This window comes from Sus scrofa, chromosome 17 (assembly GCF_054392235.1).
Source record: "Sus scrofa isolate SSC_HxYL_T2T_F1_AM1 chromosome 17, Sscrofa_HxYL_maternal_Yorkshire_Landrace_v2.0, whole genome shotgun sequence".
Taxonomy (NCBI): domain Eukaryota; kingdom Metazoa; phylum Chordata; class Mammalia; order Artiodactyla; family Suidae; genus Sus; species Sus scrofa.
Window position 1 is genome coordinate 3,041,782 of NC_139399.1, and position 26,426 is coordinate 3,068,207.

Here is a 26,426-nt window from a genome sequence, read left to right on the forward strand (position 1 = left end):
AGAATAGAAGAGAATCGAATAGAATAGAACAGAATAGAATAGAATCGAACAGAATAGAATAGAATAGAACAGAATAGAACAGAATAGAACAGAACATAATAGAACAGAACACAACACAACAGAACAGAATGGAATAGAATAGAATAGAACAGAACCGAATAGAACAGAATAGAATAGAATAGAACAGAATAGAATAGAATAGAACAGAATAGAATAGAATAGAACAGAATAGAATAGAATAGAATAGAATAGAATAAAACAGAACAGAACAGAATAGAAGAGAATAGAATAGAATAGAACAGAATAGAATAGAATCGAACAGAATAGAATAGAATAGAACAGAATAGAACAGAATAGAACAGAACAGAATAGAACAGAACACAACACAACAGAACAGAATGGAATAGAATAGAATAGAACAGAACCGAATAGAACAGTACAGAACTGAATAGAACAGAATAGAATAGAATAGATTAGAACAGAATAGAACACAATAGAATAGAATAGAACAGAACAAAACAGAAAAAAATAGAACAGATGAGAACAGAATAGAATAGAACTGAGTAGAATAGAACAGATCAAAAGAGAACAGAATAGAATAGAATAAAACAGAACAGAATAGAACAGAATAGAATAGAATAGAACAGAACAGAATAGAACAGAACAGAACAGAACATAATCGAACAGAATAGAATAGAATAGAAAAGAATAGAACAGAATAGAATAGAATCGAACAGAATAGAAAAGAATAGAACAGAATAGAATAGAATAGAATAGAATAGAATAGAATAGAAGAGAACAGAACAGAACAGAATAGAATTGAACAGAATAGAATAGAATAGAATAGAATACATCATAATAGAATAGAATCGAACAGAATAGAATAGAATAGATCAGGATAGAACAGAATTGAACAGAACAGAATAGAACAGAACACAACACAACAGAACAGAATGGAATAGAATAGAATAGAACAGAACCGAATAGAACAGTACAGAAGTGAATAGAACAGAATAGAGTAGAATGGAATAGAACACAATAGAATAGAATAGAACAGAAGAGAACAGATTAGAATAGAAAAGAATAGAACAGAACAGAACAGAATAGAACAGAACACAACACAACAGAATAGAATAGAATAGAATAGAATAGAATAGAATAGAATAGAACAGAACAGAGTAGAACAGAATAGAACAGAACAGAATAGAATAGAATAGAATAGAATAGAACAGAATAGAATAGAATAGAATAGAATAGAATAGAATAGAATAGAACAGAACAGAATAGAATCGAACAGAATAGAATAGAATAGAACAGAATAGAACAGAATAGAATAGAATAGAAAAGAATAGAATAGAATAGAACAGAACAGAATAGAATAGAACAGAATAGAATAGAACAGAATAGAATAGAATAGAACAGAATAGAATAGAATAGAACAGAATAGAATAGAATAGAACAGAATAGAATAGAATAGAATAGAATAAAACAGAACAGAACAGAACAAAACAGAACAGAATAAAATAGAACAGGACAGAACAGATTAGAATAGATTAGAACAGAATAGAACAGAATAGAATAGAATAGAATAGAATAGAATAGAATAGAATAGAATAGAATAGAATAGAATAGAATAGAATAGAATAGAATCGAACAGAATAGAATAGAATAGAACAGAATAGAATAGAATAGAATAGAACAGAACAGAAGAGAATAGAATAGAATAGAACAGAACAGAATAGAACCGAATAGAAGAGAACTGAATAGAACAGAACACAACACAACATAACAGAATAGAATAGAATAGAATAGAACAGAACCGAATAGAACTGAACAGAACTGAAAAGAACAGAATAGAATAGAATGTAATAGAACACAGTAGAATAGAATAGTACAGAATAGAACAGATTAGAATAGAATAGAATAGAACAGAACAGAACAGAAAAAAATAGAACAGAAGAGAACAGAATAGAATAGAACAGAGAAGAATAGAACAGAACAGAACAGAACAGAATAGAATAGAATAGAACAGAACAGAATAGAACACAATAGAATAGAATAGAAAAGAATAGAACAGAATAGAATAGAATCGAACAGAATAGAATAGAATAGAACAGAATAGAATAGAATAGAATAGAATAGAATAGAACAGAACAGAACAGAATAGAATCGAACAGAATAGAAGAGAATCGAATAGAATAGAACAGAATAGAATAGAATCGAACAGAATAGAATAGAATAGAACAGAATAGAACAGAATAGAACAGAACATAATAGAACAGAACACAACACAACAGAACAGAATGGAATAGAATAGAATAGAACAGAACCGAATAGAACAGAATAGAATAGAATAGAACAGAATAGAATAGAATAGAACAGAATAGAATAGAATAGAGCAGAATAGAATAGAATAGAATAGAATAAAACAGAACAGAACAGAACAAAACAGAACAGAATAAAATAGAACAGGACAGAACAGATTAGAATAGATTAGAACAGAATAGAACAGAATAGAATAGAATAGAATAGAATAGAATAGAATAGAATAGAATAGAATCGAACAGAATAGAATAGAATCGAACAGAATAGAATAGAATAGAATAGAACAGAACAGAAGAGAATAGAATAGAATAGAACAGAACAGAATAGAACCGAATAGAAGAGAACTGAATAGAACAGAACACAACACAACATAACAGAATAGAATAGAATAGAATAGAACAGAACCGAATAGAACTGAACAGAACTGAATAGAACAGAATAGAATAGAATGTAATAGAACACAGTAGAATAGAATAGTACAGAATAGAACAGATTAGAATAGAATAGAATAGAACAGAACAGAACAGAAAAAAATAGAACAGAAGAGAACAGAATAGAATAGAACAGAGAAGAATAGAACAGAACAGAACAGAACAGAATAGAATAGAATAGAACAGAACAGAATAGAACACAATAGAATAGAATAGAAAAGAATAGAACAGAATAGAATAGAATCGAACAGAATAGAATAGAATAGAACAGAATAGAATAGAATAGAATAGAATAGAACAGAACAGAATAGAATCGAACAGAATAGAATAGAATAGAACAGAATAGAACAGAATAGAATAGAATAGAAAAGAATAGAATAGAATAGAACAGAACAGAATAGAATAGAACAGAATAGAATAGAACAGAATAGAATAGAATAGAACAGAATAGAATAGAATAGAACAGAATAGAATAGAATAGAACAGAATAGAATAGAATAGAATAGAATAAAACAGAACAGAACAGAACAAAACAGAACAGAATAAAATAGAACAGGACAGAACAGATTAGAATAGATTAGAACAGAATAGAACAGAATAGAATAGAATAGAATAGAATAGAATAGAATAGAATAGAATAGAATAGAATAGAATCGAACAGAATAGAATAGAATAGAACAGAATAGAATAGAATAGAATAGAACAGAACAGAAGAGAATAGAATAGAATAGAACAGAACAGAATAGAACCGAATAGAAGAGAACTGAATAGAACAGAACACAACACAACATAACAGAATAGAATAGAATAGAATAGAACAGAACCGAATAGAACTGAACAGAACTGAAAAGAACAGAATAGAATAGAATGTAATAGAACACAGTAGAATAGAATAGTACAGAATAGAACAGATTAGAATAGAATAGAATAGAACAGAACAGAACAGAAAAAAATAGAACAGAAGAGAACAGAATAGAATAGAACAGAGAAGAATAGAACAGAACAGAACAGAACAGAATAGAATAGAATAGAACAGAACAGAATAGAACACAATAGAATAGAATAGAAAAGAATAGAACAGAATAGAATAGAATCGAACAGAATAGAATAGAATAGAACAGAATAGAATAGAATAGAATAGAATAGAATAGAATAGAATAGAATAGAATAGAACAGAACAGAACAGAATAGAATCGAACAGAATAGAAGAGAATCGAATAGAATAGAACAGAATAGAATAGAATCGAACAGAATAGAATAGAATAGAACAGAATAGAACAGAATAGAACAGAACATAATAGAACAGAACACAACACAACAGAACAGAATGGAATAGAATAGAATAGAACAGAACCGAATAGAACAGAATAGAATAGAATAGAACAGAATAGAATAGAATAGAACAGAATAGAATAGAATAGAATAGAATAAAACAGAACAGAACAGAACAAAACAGAACAGAATAAAATAGAACAGGACAGAACAGATTAGAATAGATTAGAACAGAATAGAACAGAATAGAATAGAATAGAATAGAATAGAATAGAATAGAATAGAATAGAATAGAATAGAATAGAATAGAATAGAATCGAACAGAATAGAATAGAATAGAACAGAATAGAATAGAATAGAATAGAACAGAACAGAAGAGAATAGAATAGAATAGAACAGAACAGAATAGAACCGAATAGAAGAGAACTGAATAGAACAGAACACAACACAACATAACAGAATAGAATAGAATAGAATAGAACAGAACCGAATAGAACTGAACAGAACTGAATAGAACAGAATAGAATAGAATGTAATAGAACACAGTAGAATAGAATAGTACAGAATAGAACAGATTAGAATAGAATAGAATAGAACAGAACAGAACAGAAAAAAATAGAACAGAAGAGAACAGAATAGAATAGAACAGAGAAGAATAGAACAGAACAGAACAGAACAGAATAGAATATAATAGAACAGAACAGAATAGAACACAATAGAATAGAATAGAAAAGAATAGAACAGAATAGAATAGAATCGAACAGAATAGAATAGAATAGAACAGAATAGAATAGAATAGAATAGAATAGAATAGAATAGAACAGAATAGAACAGAATAGAACAGAACATAATAGAACAGAACACAACACAACAGAACAGAATGGAATAGAATAGAATAGAACAGAACCGAATAGAACAGTACAGAACTGAATAGAACAGAATAGAATAGAATGGAATAGAACACAATAGAATAGAATAGAACAGAATATAACAGATTAGAATAGAAAAGAATAGAACATAACAGAACAGAATAGAACAGAATAGAACAGAACACAATACAACAGAACAGAATAGAATAGAATAGAATAGAACAGAAGCGAATAGAACAGAAGAGAACTGAATGGAACAGAATAGAATAGAATAGAACAGAAAAGAATAGAATAGAACAGAATAGAATAGAATAGAACAGAATAGAATAGAATAGAACAGAACAGAACAGAGTAGAATAGAATAGAATAGAATAGAACAGAACAGAACAGAATATACTCGAACAGAATAGAACAGAAAAGAAAAGAATAGAACAGAATAGAATAGGTTCGAACAGAATAGAATAGAATAGAACAGAATAGAATTGAATAGAATAGAATAGAATAGAACAGAACAGAATAGAAGAGAATAGAATAGAATAGAACAGAATAGAATAGAATCGAACAGAATAGAATAAAATAGAACAGAATAGAACAGAATAGAACAGAACACAACACAACAGAACAGAATGGAATAGAATAGAGTAGAACAGAACCGAATAGAACAGTACAGAACTGAATAGAACAGAATAGAATAGAATAGATTAGAACAGAATAGAACACAATAGAATAGAATAGAATAGAATAGAACAGAACAGAATAGAACCGAATAGAACAGAACTGAATAGAACAGAACACAACACAACAGAACATAATAGAATAGAATAGAATAGAATAGAACCGAATAGAACAGAACGGAACTGAATAGAACAGAATAGAATAGAATGAAATAGAACACAGTAGAATAGAAAAGTACAGAATAGAACAGATTAGAATAGAATAGAATAGAACAGAACAGAACAGAAAAAAATAGAACAGAAGAGAACAGAATAGGATAGAACAGAGTAGAATAGAACAGATCAGAAGAGAACAGAAGAGAATAGAATAGAACAGAACAGAACAGAACATAATCGAACAGAATGGAATAGAATAGAAAAGAATAGAACAGAATAGAATAGAATCGAACAGAATAGAAAAGAATAAAACATAATAGAATAGAGTAGAATAGAACAGAACAGAACAGAATAGAATTGAACAGAATAGAATAGAATAGAATAGAATACATCAGAATAGAATAGAATCGAACAGAATAGAATAGAATAGAACAGGATAGAACAGAATTGAACAGAACAGAATACAACAGAAGACAACACAACAGAAGAGAATGGAGTAGAATAGAGTAGAACAGAACCGAATAGAACAGTACAGAAGTGAATAGAACAGAATAGAGTAGAATGGAATAGAACACAATAGAATAGAATAGAACAGAAGAGAACAGATTAGAATAGAAAAGAATAGAACAGAACAGAACAGAATAGAATAGAATAGAACAGAACAGAACAGAATAGAATAGAATAGAATAGAATAAAACAGAACAGAACAGAACAAAACAGAACAGAATGAAATAGAACAGGAGAGAACAGATTAGAATAGATTAGAACAGAATAGAACAGAACAGAATAGAATAGAATAGAATAGAATAGAACAGAATAGAATAGAATAGAATAGAATAGAATAGAACAGAACAGAATAGAATCGAACAAAATAGAATAGAATAGAACAGAATAGAACAGAATAGAATAGAATAGAATAGAATAGAATAGAATAGAATAGAATAGAATAGAATAGAATAGAACAGAACAGAATAGAATAGAACAGAATAGAATAGAACAGAATAGAATAGAATAGAACAGAATAGAATAGAATAGAACAGAACAGAACAGAATAGAATAGAATAGAATAGAATAAAACAGAACAGATCAGAACAAAACAGAACAGAAGAAAATAGAACAGGACAGAACAGATTAGAATAGATTAGAACAGAATATAACAGAATAGAATAGAATAGAATAGAATAGAATAGAATAGAATAGAATAGAATAGAATAGAATAGAATAGAATCGAACAGAATAGAATAGAATAGAACAGAATAGAATAGAATAGAATAGAACAGAACAGAAGAAAATAGAATAGAATAGAACAGAACAGAATAGAACCGAATAGAACAGAACTGAATAGAACAGAACACAACACAACAGAACAGAATAGAATAGAATAGAATAGAACAGAACCGAATAGATCTGAACAGAACTGAATAGAACAGAATAGAATAGAATGTAATAGAACACAGTAGAATAGAATAGTACAGAATAGAACAGATTAGAATAGAATAGAATAGAACAGAACAGAACAGAAAAAATTAGAACAGAAGAGAACAGAATAGAATAGAACAGAGTAGAATAGAACAGAACAGAACAGAACAGAATAGAATATAATAGAACAGAACAGAATAGAACAGAATAGAATAGAATAGAACAGAAGAGAATAGAACAGAACAGAACAGAATATAATCGAACAGAATAGAATAGAATAGAAAAGAATAGAACAGAATAGAATAGAATCGAACAGAATAGAATAGAACAGAACAGAATAGAATAGAATAGAACAGAACAGAATAGAATAGAATAGAACAGAACAGAATAGAATAGAATAGAACAGAATAGAATAGAATAGAATAGAACAGAACAGAAGAAAATAGAATAGAATAGAACAGAACAGAATAGAACCGAATAGAACAGAACTGAATAGAACAGAACACAACACAACAGAACAGAATAGAATAGAATAGAATAGAACAGAACCGAATAGATCTGAACAGAACTGAATAGAACAGAATAGAATAGAATGTAATAGAACACAGTAGAATAGAATAGTACAGAATAGAACAGATTAGAATAGAATAGAATAGAACAGAACAGAACAGAAAAAATTAGAACAGAAGAGAACAGAATAGAATAGAACAGAGTAGAATAGAACAGAACAGAACAGAACAGAATAGAATATAATAGAACAGAACAGAATAGAATAGAATAGAATAGAATAGAACAGAAGAGAATAGAACAGAACAGAACAGAATATAATCGAACAGAATAGAATAGAATAGAAAAGAATAGAACAGAATAGAATAGAATCGAACAGAATAGAATAGAACAGAACAGAATAGAATAGAATAGAACAGAACAGAATAGAATAGAATAGAACAGAACAGAATAGAATAGAATAGAACAGAATAGAATGGAATAGAACAGAACAGAATAGAATAGAATAGAACAGAATAGAATAGAATAGAACAGAATAGAATAGAATAGAACAGAATAGAATAGAATAGAACAGAATAAAACAGAACAGAACAGAACAAAACAGAACAGAATAAAATAGAACAGGACAGAACAGAATAGAATAGATTAGAACAGAATAGAACAGAACAGAATAGAATAGAATAGAATAGAATAGAATTGAATAGAATAGAATCGAACAGAATAGAATAGAATAGAACAGAATAGAATACAATAGAATAGAATAGAATAGAACAGAACAGAATAGAATAGAATAGAACAGAACAGAATAGAACCGAATAGAACAGAACTGAATAGAACAGAACAAAACACAACAGAACAGATTAGAATAGAATAGAATAGAACAGAACAGAACAGAAAAAAATAGAACAGAACAGAATAGAACAGAACAGAACAGAATATAATCGAACAGAATAGAATAGAATAGAAAAGAATAGAACAGAATAGAATAGGATCGAACAGAATAGAATAGAATAGAACAGAATAGAATAGAATAGAATAGAATAGAATAGAATAGAATAGAACAGAACAGAACAGAATAGAATAGAATAGAACAGAATAGAATAGAATCGAACAGAATAGAATAGAATAGAACAGAATAGAACAGAATAGAACAGAATAGAACAGAACAGAATAGAACAGAACACAACACAACAGAACAGAATGGAATAGAATAGAATAGAACAGAACCGAATAGAACAGTACAGAACTGAATAGAACAGAATAGAATAGAATAGATTAGAACAGAATAGAACACAATAGAATAGAATAGAACAGAACAAAACAGAAAAAAGTAGAACAGATGAGAACAGAATAGAATAGAACTGAGTAGAATAGAACAGATCAAAAGAGAACAGAATAGAATAGAATAAAACAGAACAGAATAGAACAGAATAGAATAGAATAGAACAGAACAGAATAGAACAGAACAGAACAGAACATAATCGAACAGAATAGAATAGAATAGAAAAGAATAGAACAGAATAGAATAGAATCGAACAGAATAGAAAAGAATAGAACAGAATAGAATAGAATAGAATAGAATAGAATAGAACAGAACAGAACAGAATAGAATTGAACAGAATAGAATAGAATAGAATAGAATACATCATAATAGAATAGAATCGAAAAGAATAGAATAGAATAGATCAGGATAGAACAGAATTGAACAGAACAGAATAGAACAGAACACAACACAACAGAACAGAATGGAATAGAATAGAATAGAGCAGAACCGAATAGAACAGTACAGAAGTGAATAGAACAGAATAGAGTAGAATGGAATAGAACACAATAGAATAGAATAGAACAGAGGAGAACAGATTAGAATAGAAAAGAATAGAACAGAACAGAACAGAATAGAACAGAACACAACACAACAGAATAGAATAGAATAGAATAGAATAGAATAGAATAGAATAGAATAGAATAGAACAGAACAGAGTAGAACAGAATAGAACAGAACAGAATAGAATAGAATAGAATAGAATAGAACAGAATAGAATAAAATAGAATAGAATAGAATAGAATAGAATAGAATAGAACAGAACAGAATAGAATCGAACAGAATAGAATAGAATAGAACAGAATAGAACAGAATAGAATAGAATAGAAAAGAATAGAATAGAATAGAACAGAACAGAATAGAATAGAACAGAATAGAATAGAACAGAATAGAATAGAATAGAACAGAATAGAATAGAATAGAACAGAACAGAACAGAACAGAATAGAATAGAATAGAATAGAATAAAACAGAACAGAACAGAACAAAACAGAACAGAATAAAATAGAACAGGACAGAACAGATTAGAATAGATTAGAACAGAATAGAACAGAACAGAATAGAATAGAATAGAATAGAATAGAATAGAATAGAATAGAATCGAACAGAATAGAATAGAATAGAACAGAATAGAATAGAATAGAATAGAACAGAACAGAAGAGAATAGAATAGAATAGAACAGAACAGAATAGAACCGAATAGAAGAGAACTGAATAGAACAGAACACAACACAACATAACAGAATAGAATAGAATAGAATAGAACAGAACCGAATAGAACTGAACAGAACTGAATAGAACAGAATAGAATAGAATGTAAAAGAACACAGTAGAATAGAATAGTACAGAATAGAACAGATTAGAATAGAATAGAATAGAACAGAACAGAAGAGAATAGAATAGAATAGAACAGAACAGAATAGAATAGAACAGAATAAAATAGAATAGAACAGAACAGAACAGAATAGAATAGAATATAACAGAATAGAACAGAACAGAACAGAACAGAACAGAATAGAATAGAATAGAATAGAACAGAACCGAATAGAACAGAACAGAACTGAATAGAACAGAATAGAATAGAATAGAATAGAACAGAACCGAATAGAACAGTACAGAACGGAATAGAACAGAATAGAGTAGAATGGAATAGAACACAATAGAATAGAATAGTACAGAATAGAAGAGATTAGAATAGAATAGAATAGAACAGAACAGAACAGAAAAAAATAGAACAGAAGAGAACAGAATAGAATAGAACAGAGTAGAATAGAACAGAACAGAACAGAACAGAATAGAATAGAATAGAACAGAACAGAATAGAACACAATAGAATAGAATAGAAAAGAATAGAACAGAATAGAATAGAATCGAACAGAATAGAATAGAATAGAACAGAATAGAATAGAATAGAATAGAATAGAATAGAATAGAATAGAATAGAACAGAACAGAACAGAATATAATCGAACAGAATAGAAGAGAATCGAATAGAATAGAACAGAATAGAATAGAATCGAACAGAATAGAATAGAATAGAACAGAATAGAACAGAATAGAACAGAACAGAATAGAACAGAACACAACACAACAGAACAGAATGGAATAGAATAGAATAGAACAGAACCGAATAGAACAGTACAGAACTGAATAGAACAGAATAGAATAGAATGGAATAGAACACAATAGAATAGAATAGAACAGAATATAACAGATTAGAATAGAAAAGAATAGAACATAACAGAACAGAATAGAACAGAATAGAACAGAACACAATACAACAGAACAGAATAGAATAGAATAGAATAGAACAGAAGCGAATAGAACAGAAGAGAACTGAATGGAACAGAATAGAATAGAATAGAACAGAATAGAATAGAATAGAACAGAATAGAATAGAATAGAACAGAACAGAACAGAATAGAATAGAATATAACAGAATAGAACAGAACAGAACAGAACAGAACAGAATAGAATAGAATAGAACAGGAAAGAACAGAACAGAATAGAATAGAACAGAATAGAACAGAAGAGAATAGAATAGAATAGAATAGAATAGAATAGAACAGAACAAAAAAGAACAGAACAGAACACAACCGAATAGAATTCAATAGAATAGAATAGAACAGAATAGAATAGAATCGAACAGAATAGAATAGAATAGAACAGAATAGAACAGAACACAACACAACAGAACAGAATAGAATAGAATAGAATAGAACAGAACCGAATAGAACAGAACAGAACTGAATAGAACAGAATAGAATAGAATAGAATAGAACAGAACCGAATAGAACAGTACAGAACGGAATAGAACAGAATAGAGTAGAATGGAATAGAACACAATAGAATAGAATAGAACAGAATAGAACACATTAGAATAGAAAAGAATAGAACAGAACAGAACAGAACAGAATATAACAGAACACAACACAACTGAACAGAATAGAATAGAATAAAATAGAATAGAACAGAATAGAATAGAATAGAATAGAATAGAATAGAATAGAACAGAATTGAACAGAACAGAATAGAACAGAACACAACACAACAGAACAGAATGGAATGGAATAGAATAGAACAGATCCGAATAGAACAGTACAGAAGTGAATAGAACAGAATAGAGTAGAATGGAATAGAACACAATAGAATAGAATAGAACAGAAGAGAACAGATTAGAATAGAAAATAATAGAACAGAACAGAACAGAATAGAACAGAATGGAACACAACACAACACAACAGAACAGAATAGAATAGAGTAGAATAGAACAGAATAGAATAGAATAGAATAGAATAGAATAGAATAGAATAGAATAGAATAGAACAGAATAGAATAGAATAGAATAGAACCGAACAGAATAGAATCGAACAGAATAGAATAGAATAGAACAGAATAGAATAGAATAGAATAGAATAGAATAGAACAGAACAGAATAGAATAGAACAGAATAGAATAGAACAGAATAGAATAGAACAGAACAGAATAGAATAGAACAGAATAGAATAGAACAGAATAGAATAGAATCGAACAGATTAGATTAGAATAGAACAGAATAGAATAGAATAGAATAGAATAGAATAGAACAGAACAGAAGAGAATAGAATAGAATAGAACAGAACAGAATAGAACCGAATAGAACAGAACTGAATAGAACAGAACACAACACAACAGAACAGAATAGAATAGAATAGAATAGAACAGAACCGAATAGAACTGAACAGAACTGAATAGAACAGAATAGAATAGAATGAAATAGAACACAGTAGATTAGAATAGCACAGAATAGAACAGATTAGAATAGAATAGAAAAGAACAGAACAGAAAAAAATAGAACAGAAGAGAACAGAATAGAATAGAACACAGTAGAATAGAACAGAACAGAACAGAACAGAATAGAATAGAATAGAACAGAACAGAATAGAACAGAATAGAATAGAATAGAATAGAATAGAACAGATCAGAACAGAACAGAACAGAACAGAACAAAACAGAACAGAATATTAGGGAATAGAACAGAATAGAACAGAACAGAATAGAATACAACAGAAAAGAATATAATAGAATAGAACAGAACAGAATAGAACAGAACAGAACAGAACAGAATAGAATAGAATAGAACAGAATATAAGAGAATAGAATAGAACAGAATAGAATAGAATAGAATAGAATAGAATAGAATAGAACGGAATAGAACAGAACAGAACAGAATAGAGTAGAATAGAATAGAATAGAATAGAATAGCATAGAATAGAATAGAATAGAACAGAGTAGAACAGAACGGAATAGAATAGAATAGAATAGAACAGAACAGAACAGAATAGAATCGAAGAGAATAGAAGAGAATAGAACAGAACAGAACAGAACAGAACAGAACAGAACACAACAGAACAGAATAGAATAGAATAGAAGAGAATAGAATAGAACAGAATAGAAAAAACAGAAAAAATAGAATAGAATAGAATAGAATAGAATAGAATAGAATAGAACAGAAGCGAATAGAACAGAAGAGAACTGAATGGAACAGAATAGAATAGAATAGAACAGAATAGAATAGAATAGAACAGAATAGAATAGAATAGAACAGAACAGAACAGAATAGAATAGAATATAACAGAATAGAACAGAACAGAACAGAACAGAACAGAATAGAATAGAATAGAACAGGAAAGAACAGAACAGAATAGAATAGAACAGAATAGAACAGAAGAGAATAGAATAGAATAGAATAGAATAGAATAGAATAGAATAGAATAGAACAGAACAAAAAAGAAGAGAACAGAACACAACCGAATAGAATTGAATAGAATAGAATAGAACAGAATAGAATAGAATCGAACAGAATAGAATAGAATAGAACAGAATAGAACAGAACACAACACAACAGAACAGAATAGAATAGAATAGAATAGAACAGAACCGAATAGAACAGAACAGAACTGAATAGAACAGAATAGAATAGAATAGAATAGAACAGAACCGAATAGAACAGTACAGAACGGAATAGAACAGAATAGAGTAGAATGGAATAGAACACAATAGAATAGAATAGAACAGAATAGAACACATTAGAATAGAAAAGAATAGAACAGAACAGAACAGAACAGAACAGAATATAAGAGAACACAACACAACTGAACAGAATAGAATAGAATAAAATAGAATAGAACAGAATAGAATAGAATAGAATAGAATAGAATAGAATAGAATAGAACAGAATTGAACAGAACAGAATAGAACAGAACACAACACAACAGAACAGAATGGAATGGAATAGAATAGAACAGATCCGAATAGAACAGTACAGAAGTGAATAGAACAGAATAGAGTAGAATGGAATAGAACACAATAGAATAGAATAGAACAGAAGAGAACAGATTAGAATAGAAAATAATAGAACAGAACAGAACAGAATAGAACAGAATGGAACACAACACAACACAACAGAACAGAATAGAATAGAGTAGAATAGAACAGAATAGAATAGAATAAAATAGAATAGAATAGAATAGAATAGAATAGAATAGAATAGAATAGAATAGAATAGAATAGAACAGAATAGAATAGAATAGAATAGAACCGAACAGAATAGAATCGAACAGAATAGAATAGAATAGAACAGAATAGAATAGAATAGAATAGAATAGAATAGAATAGAATAGAATAGAATAGAATAGAACAGAATAGAATAGAATAGAATAGAACCGAACAGAATAGAATCGAACAGAATAGAATAGAATAGAACAGAATAGAATAGAATAGAATAGAATAGAATAGAACAGAACAGAATAGATTAGAACAGAATAGAATAGAACAGAATAGAATAGAACAGAACAGAATAGAATAGAACAGAATAGAATAGAACAGAATAGAATAGAATCGAACAGATTAGAATAGAATAGAACAGAATAGAATAGAATAGAATAGAATAGAACAGAACAGAAGAGAATAGAATAGAATAGAACAGAACAGAATAGAACCGAATAGAACAGAACTGAATAGAACAGAACACAACACAACAGAACAGAATAGAATAGAATAGAATAGAACAGAACCGAATAGAACTGAACAGAACTGAATAGAACAGAATAGAATAGAATGAAATAGAACACAATAGATTAGAATAGCACAGAATAGAACAGATTAGAATAGAATAGAAAAGAACAGAACAGAAAAAAATAGAACAGAAGAGAACAGAATAGAATAGAACACAGTAGAATAGAACAGAACAGAACAGAACAGAATAGAATAGAATAGAACAGAACAGAATAGAACAGAATAGAATAGAATAGAATAGAATAGAACAGATCAGAACAGAACAGAACAGAACAGAACAAAACAGAACAGAATATTAGGGAATAGAACAGAATAGAACAGAACAGAATAGAATACAACAGAAAAGAATATAATAGAATAGAACAGAACAGAATAGAACAGAACAGAACAGAACAGAATAGAATAGAATAGAACAGAATATAAGAGAATAGAATAGAACAGAATAGAATAGAATAGAATAGAATAGAATAGAATAGAATAGAATAGAACGGAATAGAACAGAACAGAACAGAATAGAGTAGAATAGAATAGAATAGAATAGAATAGCATAGAATAGAATAGAATAGAACAGAGTAGAACAGAACGGAATAGAATAGAATAGAATAGAACAGAACAGAACAGAATAGAATCGAAGAGAATAGAAGAGAATAGAACAGAACAGAACAGAACAGAACAGAACAGAACACAACAGAACAGAATAGAATAGAATAGAAGAGAATAGAATAGAACAGAATAGAAAAAACAGAAAAAATAGAATAGAATAGAATAGAATAAAACAGAACAGAATAGAACAGAACAGAACAGAACAGAATAGAATAGAATAGAATAGAACAGAGTAGAATAGAATAGAACAGAACAGAACAGAACAGAACAGAACAGAATAGAATAGAATAGAACAGAATAGAACAGAATAGAACAGAACAGAACAGAACAGAACAGAATAGAATAGATTAGAACAGGACAGAACTAAATAGAATAGAATAGAACAGAATAGAATAGAATAGAACAGAATAGAATAGAATAGAATGGAATTGAATAGAATAGAATAGAATAGAATAGAATTGAATAGAACAGAATAGAATAGAATAGAATAGAACAGAACAAAACAAAACAGAATAGAATAGAATACAACAGAACACAACAGAATAGTATAGAATATAAGAGAATAGAACAGAATAGAATGGAATAGAATAAAATAGAATAGAATAGAATAGAATAGAACAGAATTGAATAGAATAGAATAGAATAGAATAGAATACAACAGAATAAAACATAATACAAGAGGATACAACAGAATAGAATAGAATAGAAAGAACAGAACAGAATGTAACGGAATAGAATACAATAGAATAGAATAGAATACAACAGAACAGAATAGAATAGAATTGAAAAGAACAGAATAGAATAGAATAGAATAGAATAGAACAGAACAGAACAGAACAGAACACAACAAAACAGAACAGAACACAACAGAACAGAATAGAATAGAATAGAAGAGAATAGAATAGAACAGAATAGAATAGAATGGAATAGAACAGAAGAGAATAGAATAGAATAGAACAGAACAGAATAGGACAGAACAGAATCGAATAGAATAGAACAGAACAGAATAGAATATTATAGAACAGAACAGAATAGGACAGAACAGAATAGAATAGAATAGAACAGAATAGAATAGAGTAGAACAGAATTGAATAGAATAGAAGAGAACAGAATAGAATAGAATAGAATAGAACAGAACAGAATAGAACCGAATAGAACAGAACTGAATAGAACAGAACACAACACAACAGAACAGAATAGAATAGAATAGAATAGAACAGAACCGAATAGAACTGAACAGAACTGAATAGAACAGAATAGAATAGAATGAAATAGAACACAGTAGATTAGAATAGCACAGAATAGAACAGATTAGAATAGAATAGAAAAGAACAGAACAGAAAAAAATAGAACAGAAGAGAACAGAATAGAATAGAACACAGTAGAATAGAACAGAACAGAACAGAACAGAATAGAATAGAATAGAACAGAACAGAATAGAACAGAATAGAATAGAATAGAATAGAATAGAACAGATCAGAACAGAACAGAACAGAACAGAACAAAACAGAACAGAATATTAGGGAATAGAACAGAATAGAACAGAACAGAATAGAATACAACAGAAAAGAATATAATAGAATAGAACAGAACAGAATAGAACAGAACAGAACAGAACAGAATAGAATAGAATAGAACAGAATATAAGAGAATAGAATAGAACAGAATAGAATAGAATAGAATAGAATAGAATAGAACGGAATAGAACAGAACAGAACAGAATAGAGTAGAATAGAATAGAATAGAATAGAATAGCATAGAATAGAATAGAATAGAACAGAGTAGAACAGAACGGAATAGAATAGAATAGAATAGAACAGAACAGAACAGAATAGAATCGAAGAGAATAGAAGAGAATAGAACAGAACAGAACAGAACAGAACAGAACAGAACACAACAGAACAGAATAGAATAGAATAGAAGAGAATAGAATAGAACAGAATAGAAAAAACAGAAAAAATAGAATAGAATAGAATAGAATAGAACAGAACAGAATAGAACAGAACAGAACAGAACAGAATAGAATAGAATAGAATAGAACAGAGTAGAATAGAATAGAACAGAACAGAACAGAACAGAACAGAATAGAATAGAATAGAACAGAATAGAACAGAATAGAACAGAACAGAACAGAACAGAACAGAATAGAATAGATTAGAACAGGACAGAACTAATTAGAATAGAATAGAACAGAATAGAATAGAATAGAACAGAATAGAATAGAATAGAATGGAATTGAATAGAATAGAATAGAATAGAATTGAATTGAATAGAACAGAATAGAATAGAATAGAATAGAACAGAATAGAACAGAACAAAACAAAACAGAATAGAATAGAATACAACAGAACACAACAGAATAGTATAGAATATAAGAGAATAGAACAGAATAGAATGGAATAGAATAAAATAGAATAGAATAGAATAGAATAGAACAGAATAGAATAGAATAGAATAGAATAGAATACAACAGAATAAAACATAATACAAGAGGATACAACAGAATAGAATAGAATAGAAAGAACAGAACAGAATGTAACGGAATAGAATACAATAGAATAGAATAGAATACAACAGAACAGAATAGACTAGAATTGAAAAGAACAGAATAGAATAGAATAGAATAGAATAGAACAGAACAGAACAGAACAGAACACAACAAAACAGAACAGAACACAACAGAACAGAATAGAATAGAATAGAAGAGAATAGAATAGAACAGAATAGAATAGAATGGAATAGAACAGAAGAGAATAGAATAGAATAGAACAGAACAGAATAGGACAGAACAGAATAGAATAGAATAGAACAGAACAGAATAGAATATTATAGAACAGAACAGAATAGGACAGAACAGAATAGAATAGAATAGAACAGAATAGAATAGAGTAGAACAGAATTGAATAGAATAGAAGAGAACAGAATAGAATAGAATAGAATAGAACAGAATAGAATAGAATAGAATAGAATACAACAGAATAGAACAGAATAGAAGAGAATAGAACAGAATAGAATACAATAGAATAGAACAGAACAGAATGTAACGGAATAGAATACAATAGATTTGAATACAATACAACAGAACAGAATAGAATAGATTTGAATAGAACAGAATAGAATAGAATAGAATAGAATAGAACAGAATAGAATAGAACAGAACAGAATAGAGTAGAATAGAATAGAATAGGATAGAATATTATAGAACAGAACAGAATAGAAGAGAACAGAATAGAATAGAATAGAACAGAATAGAAGAGAATAGAATAGAATAGAATTGTGTAGAACAGAATAGAATAGAATAGAATAGAACAGACCAGGACAGAACACAACACAACAGAACAGAATAGAATAGAATAGAACAAAATAGAATAGAAAGAACAGAACAGAAGAGAATAGAATAGAATAAAATAGAATAGAATAGAATAGAATAGAACAGAAGAGAATAGATCAGAATAGAATAGAATAGAATAGAATAGAATAGAATAGAATAGAACAGAACAGAATAGAACAGAACAGAATAGAATAAAATAGATAGAACAGAACAGAATAGAGTAGAACAGAATTGAATAGAATAGAACAGAACAGAATAGAATAGAAAAGAATAGAACAGAAGAGAATAGAATAGAATAGAATCCAACAGAATAGAACAGAATAGAAGAGAATAGAACAGAATAGAATGAATAGAATAGAACAGAATAGAATAGAATGGAATAGAATAGAACAGATCAGAACAGAACAGAACAGAACAGAACAAAACAGAACAGAATATTATAGAATAGAACAGAATAGAATAGAACAGAATAGAATACAACAGAAAAGAATAGAAAAGAATAGAACAGAACAGAATAGAACAGAACAGAACAGAACAGAATAGAATAGAATAGAACAGAATATAAGAGAATAGAATAGAACAGAATAGAATAGAATAGAATAGAATAGAATAGAATAGAATAGAACAGAACAGAACAGAATAGAATAGAATAGAATAGAATAGAACAGAATAGAACAGAAGAGAACAGAATAGAGTAGAATAGAATAGAATAGAATAGAATAGAATAGAATAGAATAGAATAGAAAAAAATACAACAGAGCAGAACAGAGCAGAATAGAATAGAATAGAATAGAACAGAATAGAACAGAACAGAACAGAATAGAGTAGAATAGAATAGAATAGAATAGAATAGAATAGAACAGAATAGAACAGAACAGAACAGAATAGAGTAGAATAGAATAGAATAGAATAGAATAGAAAAAAATAGAACAGAGCAGAACAGAACAGAATAGAATAGAATACAATAGAACAGAATAGAATAGAATAGAATAGAAAAGAATAGAATAGTATAGAACAGAATAGAATAGAATAGAATAGAATAGAATAGAATAGAATAGAATAGAATAGAACAGAACAGAATAGAATAGAATAGAATAGAACAGAATAGAATAGAATAGAAACGAATAGAATAGAATAGAACAGAACAGAATAGAATAGAATAGAATAGAATAGAATAGAATAGAATAGAATAGAACAGAATAGTATAGAAGAGAACAGAACAGAACAGAATAGAATTGAATAGAACAGAATAGAACAGATTAGAATAGAGTAGAATAGAATAGAATAGAATAGATTAGAACAGAACAGAACAGAATAGAATCGAACAGAATAGTATAGAATAGAACAGAACAAAACAGAACAGAATAGAATAGAATAGAATAGAATAGAATAGAATAGAATAGAATAGAATAGAATAGAGTAGAACAGAATAGAACAGAACGGAATAGAATAGAATAGAATAGAACAGAACAGAACAGAATAGAATCGAACAGAATAGAAGAGAATAGAACAGAATAGAACAGAACAGAACAGAACACAACAGAACAGAATAAAATAGAATAGAAGAGAATAGAATAGAACAGAATAGAATAGCACAGAAAAGAATAGAATAGAATAGAATAGAATAGAATAGAACAGAACAGAATAGAATAGAACAGAACAGAACAGAACAGAATAGAATAGAATAGAATAGAACAGAATAGAATAGAATAGAATAGAACAGAAGAGAATAGAATAGAATAGAATACAACAGAATAGAACAGAATAGAAGAGAATAGAACAAAATAGAATAGAATAGAATAGAACAGAACAGAATGTAACGGAATAGAATACAATAGAATTGAATAGAATACAACAGAACAGAATAGAATAGATTTGAATAGAACAGAATAGGATAGAAGAGAATAGAAAGAACAGAACAGAATAGAGTAGAATAGAATAGAATAGGATAGAACAGAACAGAATAGAAGAGAACAGAATAGAATAGAATAGAACAGAACAGAATAGAACAGAACAGAATAGAATAGAATAGAACAGTAGAATTGAATTGAATAGAACAGAACAGAATAGAATAGAATAGAATAGAATAGAATAGAATAGAATAGAATAGAATACATTAGAATAGAATACATTAGAATAGAATAGAACATAGAGAACAGAACAAAATAGAATAGAATAGAACAGAACAGAATAGAGTAGAACAGATTTGAATAGAATAGAACAGAACAGAATAGAATAGAATGGAATAGAACAGAAGAGAATAGAATAGAATAGAATAGAATACAACAGAATAGAACAGAATAGAAGAGAATAGAACAGAATAGAATGGAATGGAATAAAACAGAATAGAATGTAACGGAATAGAATACAATAGAAGAGAATAGAATAGAACAGAACAGAATAGAATGGAATAGAATAGAGCAGAATAGAATGTAACGGAATAGAATACAATAGAATAGACTATAATAGAACAGAAGAGAATAGAATAGAGTAGAATAGAATAGAATAGAATAGAATAGAATAGAATAGAATAGAACAAAACAGAACAGAACAGAATAGAATTGAATAGAATAGAATAGAATAGAATAGAATAGAATAGAACGGAATAGAACAGAACAGAACAGAATAGAGTAGAATAGAATAGAATAGAATAGAATAGAATAGAATAGAATAGAATAGAATTGAATAGAACAGAATAGAACAAAACGGAATAGAATGGAATAGAATAGAATAGAATAGAATAGAATAGAATAGAATAGAATAGAACAGAACAGAATAGAATAGAATAGAATAGAACAGAATACAACAGAACAGAATAGAATAGAATTGAAAAGAACAGAATAGAATAGAATAGAACAGAACAGAACAGAACAGAACACAACAAAACAGAATAGAATAGAATAGAAGAGAATAGAATAGAACAGAATAGAAAAAACAGAGAAAATAGAATAGAATAGAATAGAACAGAACAGAATTGAACAGAACAGAACAGAACAGAATAGAATAGAATAGAATAGAACAGAATAGAATAGAATAGAATAGAACAGAAGAGAATAGAATAGAATAGAATAAAACAGAACAGAATAGAATAGAATAGAACAGAACAGAATAGAATATTATAGAACAGAACAGAATAGAACAGAACAGAATAGAATAGAATAGAACAGAATAGAATAGAATAGAATAGTATAGAACAGAATAGACTAGACTAGAATAGAATAGAACAGAACAGAATAAATTAGAATACAATAGAACAGAATAGAATAGAATAGAATAGAATAGAATAGAATAGAATAGAATAGAATAGAATAGAATAGAATAGAATAGAACAGAACAGAATAGAATAGAATAGAATAGAAAAGAATAGAATAGAATAGAACAGAATAGAATAGAATAGAATAGTATAGAACAGAATAGACTAGACTAGAATAGAATAGAACAGAACAGAATAAAATAGAATACAATAGAACAGAATAGAATAGAATAGAATAGAATAGAATAAAATAGAATAGAACAGAACAGAATAGAATAGAATAGAATAGAACAGAATAGAATAGAATAGAACAGAATAGAATAGAATAGAACAGAACAGAACAGAACAGAATAGAATAGAATAGAACAGAATAGAACAGAACAGAATAGAATAGAATAGAATAGAACAGAATAGAATAGAATAGAATAGAACAGAACAGAACAGAATAGAATAGAATAGAATAGAACAGAATAGAACAGAATAGAACAGAACAGAACAGAACAGAAGAGAATAGAATAGAATAGAACAGGACAGAATTAAATAGAATAGAATAGAACAGAATAGAATAGAATAGAACAAAATAGAATAGAATAGAATGGAATTGAATAGAATAGAATAGTATAGAATTGAATTGAATAGAACAGAATAGAATAGAATAGAATAGAACAGAATAGAACAGAACAAAACAAAACAGAATAGAATAGAATACAACAGAACAGAACAGAATAGTATAGAATATAAGATAATAGAACAGAATAGAACGGAATAGAATAAAATAGAATAGAATAGAATAGAATAGAACAGAATAGAATAGAATAGAATAGAATAGAATAGAATACAACAGAACAGAATAGAATAGAATTGAAAAGAACAGAATAGAATAGAATAGAATAGAATAGAATAGAACAGAACAGAACAGAACAGAACAGAACACAACAAAACAGAACAGAACACAACAGAACAGAATAGTATAGAATAGAACAGAATAGAATAGAATAGAATAGAATAGAATAGAACAGAATAGAACAGAATAGTATAGAAGAGAACAGAACAGAACAGAATAGAATCGAATAGAACAGAATAGAACAGATTAGAATAGAGTAGAATAGAATAGAATAGAATAGATTAGAACAGAACAGAACAGAATAGAATCGAATAGAACAGAATATAACAGATTAGAATAGAGTAGAATAGAATAGAATAGAATAGATTAGAACAGAACAGAACAGAATAGATTCGAACAGAATAGTATAGAATAGAACAGAACAAAACAGAACAGAACAAAACAGAACAGAATAGAATAGAATAGAATAGAATAGTATAGAATAGAATAGAATAGAATAGAACAGAATAGAACAGAACGGAATAGAATAGAATCGAATAGAACAGAACAGAACAGAATAGAATCGAACAGAATAGAAGAGAATAGAACAGAATAGAACAGAACAGAACAGAACAGAACACAACAGAACAGAATAAAATAGAATAGAAGAGAATAGAATAGAACAGAATAGAATAGCACAGAAAAGAATAGAATAGAATAGAATAGAACAGAACAGAATAGAATAGAACAGAACAGAACAGAACAGAATAGAATAGAATAGAATAGAACAGAATAGAATAGAATAGAATAGAACAGAAGAGAATAGAATAGAATAGAATACAACAGAATAGAACAGAATAGAAGAGAATAGAACAAAATAGAATAGAATAGAATAGAACAGAACAGAATGTAACGGAATAGAATACAATAGAATTGAATAGAATACAACAGAACAGAATAGAATAGATTTGAATAGAACAGAATAGAATAGAAGAGAATAGAAAGAACAGAACAGAATAGAGTAGAATAGAATAGAATAGGATAGAACAGAACAGAATAGAAGAGAACAGAATAGAATAGAATAGAACAGAACAGAATAGAACAGAATAGAATAGAATAGAACAGTAGAATTGCATTGAATAGAACAGAACAGAACAGAATAGAATAGAATAGAATAGAATAGAATAGAATAGAATAGAATATATTAGAATAGAATACATTAGAATAGAATAGAACATAGAGAACAGAACAAAATAGAATAGAATAGAACAGAACAGAATAGAGTAGAACAGATTTGAATAGAATAGAACAGAACAGAATAGAATAGAATGGAGTAGAACAGAAGAGAATAGAATAGAATAGAATACAACAGAATAGAACAGAATAGAAGAGAATAGAACAGAATAGAATGGAATGGAATAAAACAGCATAGAATGTAACGGAATAGAATACAATAGAATAGAATAGAATAGAACAGAACACAATAGAATGGAATAGAATAGAGCAGAATAGAATGTAACGGAATAGAATACAATAGAATAGACTAGAATAGAACAGAAGAGAATAGAATAGAGTAGAATAGAATAGAATAGAATAGAATAGAATAGAATAGAATAGAATAGAACAGAACAGAATAGAATAGAATAGAATAGAATAGAATAGAACGGAATAGAACAGAACAGAACAGAATAGAGTAGAATAGAATAGAATAGAATAGAATAGAATAGAATAGAATTGAATAGAATTGAATAGAACAGATCGGAATACAATAGAATAGAATAGAACAGAACAGAACAGAATAGAATCGAGGAGAATAGAAGAGAATAGAACAGAACAGAACAGAACAGAACAGAACAGAACAGAACACAACAGAACAGAATAGAATAGAATAGAAGAGAATAGAATAGAACAGAATAGAAAAAACAGAAAAAATAGAATAGAATAGAATAGAACAGAACAGAATTGAACAGAACAGAACAGAACAGAATGGAATAGAATAGAATAGAATAGAATAGAACAGAATAGAATAGAATAGAATAGAATAGAACAGAAGAGAATAGAATAGAATAGAATAAAACAGAACAGAATAGAATAGAATAGAACAGAACAGAATAGAATATTATAGAACAGAACAGAATAGAACAGAACAGAATAGAATAGAATAGAACAGAATAGAATAGAATAGAATAGTATAGAACAGAATAGACTAGACTAGAATAGAATAGAACAGAACAGAATAAAATAGAATACAATAGAACAGAATAGAATAGAACAGAATAGAATAGAATAGAATAGAATAGAATAGAATAGAATAGAATAGAATAGAATAGAATAGAATAGAATAGAATAGAATAGAACAGAACAGAATAGAATAGAATAGAATAGAACAGAATAGAATAGAATAGAACAGAATAGAATAGAATAGAATAGAATAGAACAGATCAGAACAGAACAGAACAGAACAGAACAAAACAGAACAGAATATTAGGGAATAGAACAGAATAGAACAGAACAGAATAGAATACAACAGAAAAGAATATAATGGAATAGAACAGAACAGAATAGAACAGAACAGAACAGAACAGAATAGAATAGAATAGAACAGAATATAAGAGAATAGAATAGAACAGAATAGAATAGAATAGAATAGAATAGAATAGAACGGAATAGAACAGAACAGAACAGAATAGAGTAGAATAGAATAGAATAGAATAGAATAGCATAGAATAGAATAGAATAGAACAGAGTAGAACAGAACGGAATAGAATAGAATAGAATAGAACAGAACAGAACAGAATAGAATCGAAGAGAATAGAAGAGAATAGAACAGAACAGAACAGAACAGAACAGAACAGAACACAACAGAACAGAATAGAATAGAATAGAAGAGAATAGAATAGAACAGAATAGAAAAAACAGAAAAAATAGAATAGAATAGAATAGAATAGAACAGAACAGAATAGAACAGAACAGAACAGAACAGAATAGAATAGAATAGAATAGAACAGAGTAGAATAGAATAGAACAGAACAGAACAGAACAGAACAGAATAGAATAGAATAGAACAGAATAGAACAGAATAGAACAGAACAGAACAGAACAGAACAGAATAGAATAGATTAGAACAGGACAGAACTAATTAGAATAGAATAGAACAGAATAGAATAGAATAGAACAGAATAGAATAGAATAGAATGGAATTGAATAGAATAGAATAGAATAGAATTGAATTGAATAGAACAGAATAGAATAGAATAGAATAGAACAGAATAGAACAGAACAAAACAAAACAGAATAGAATAGAATACAACAGAACACAACAGAATAGTATAGAATATAAGAGAATAGAACAGAATAGAATGGAATAGAATAAAATAGAATAGAATA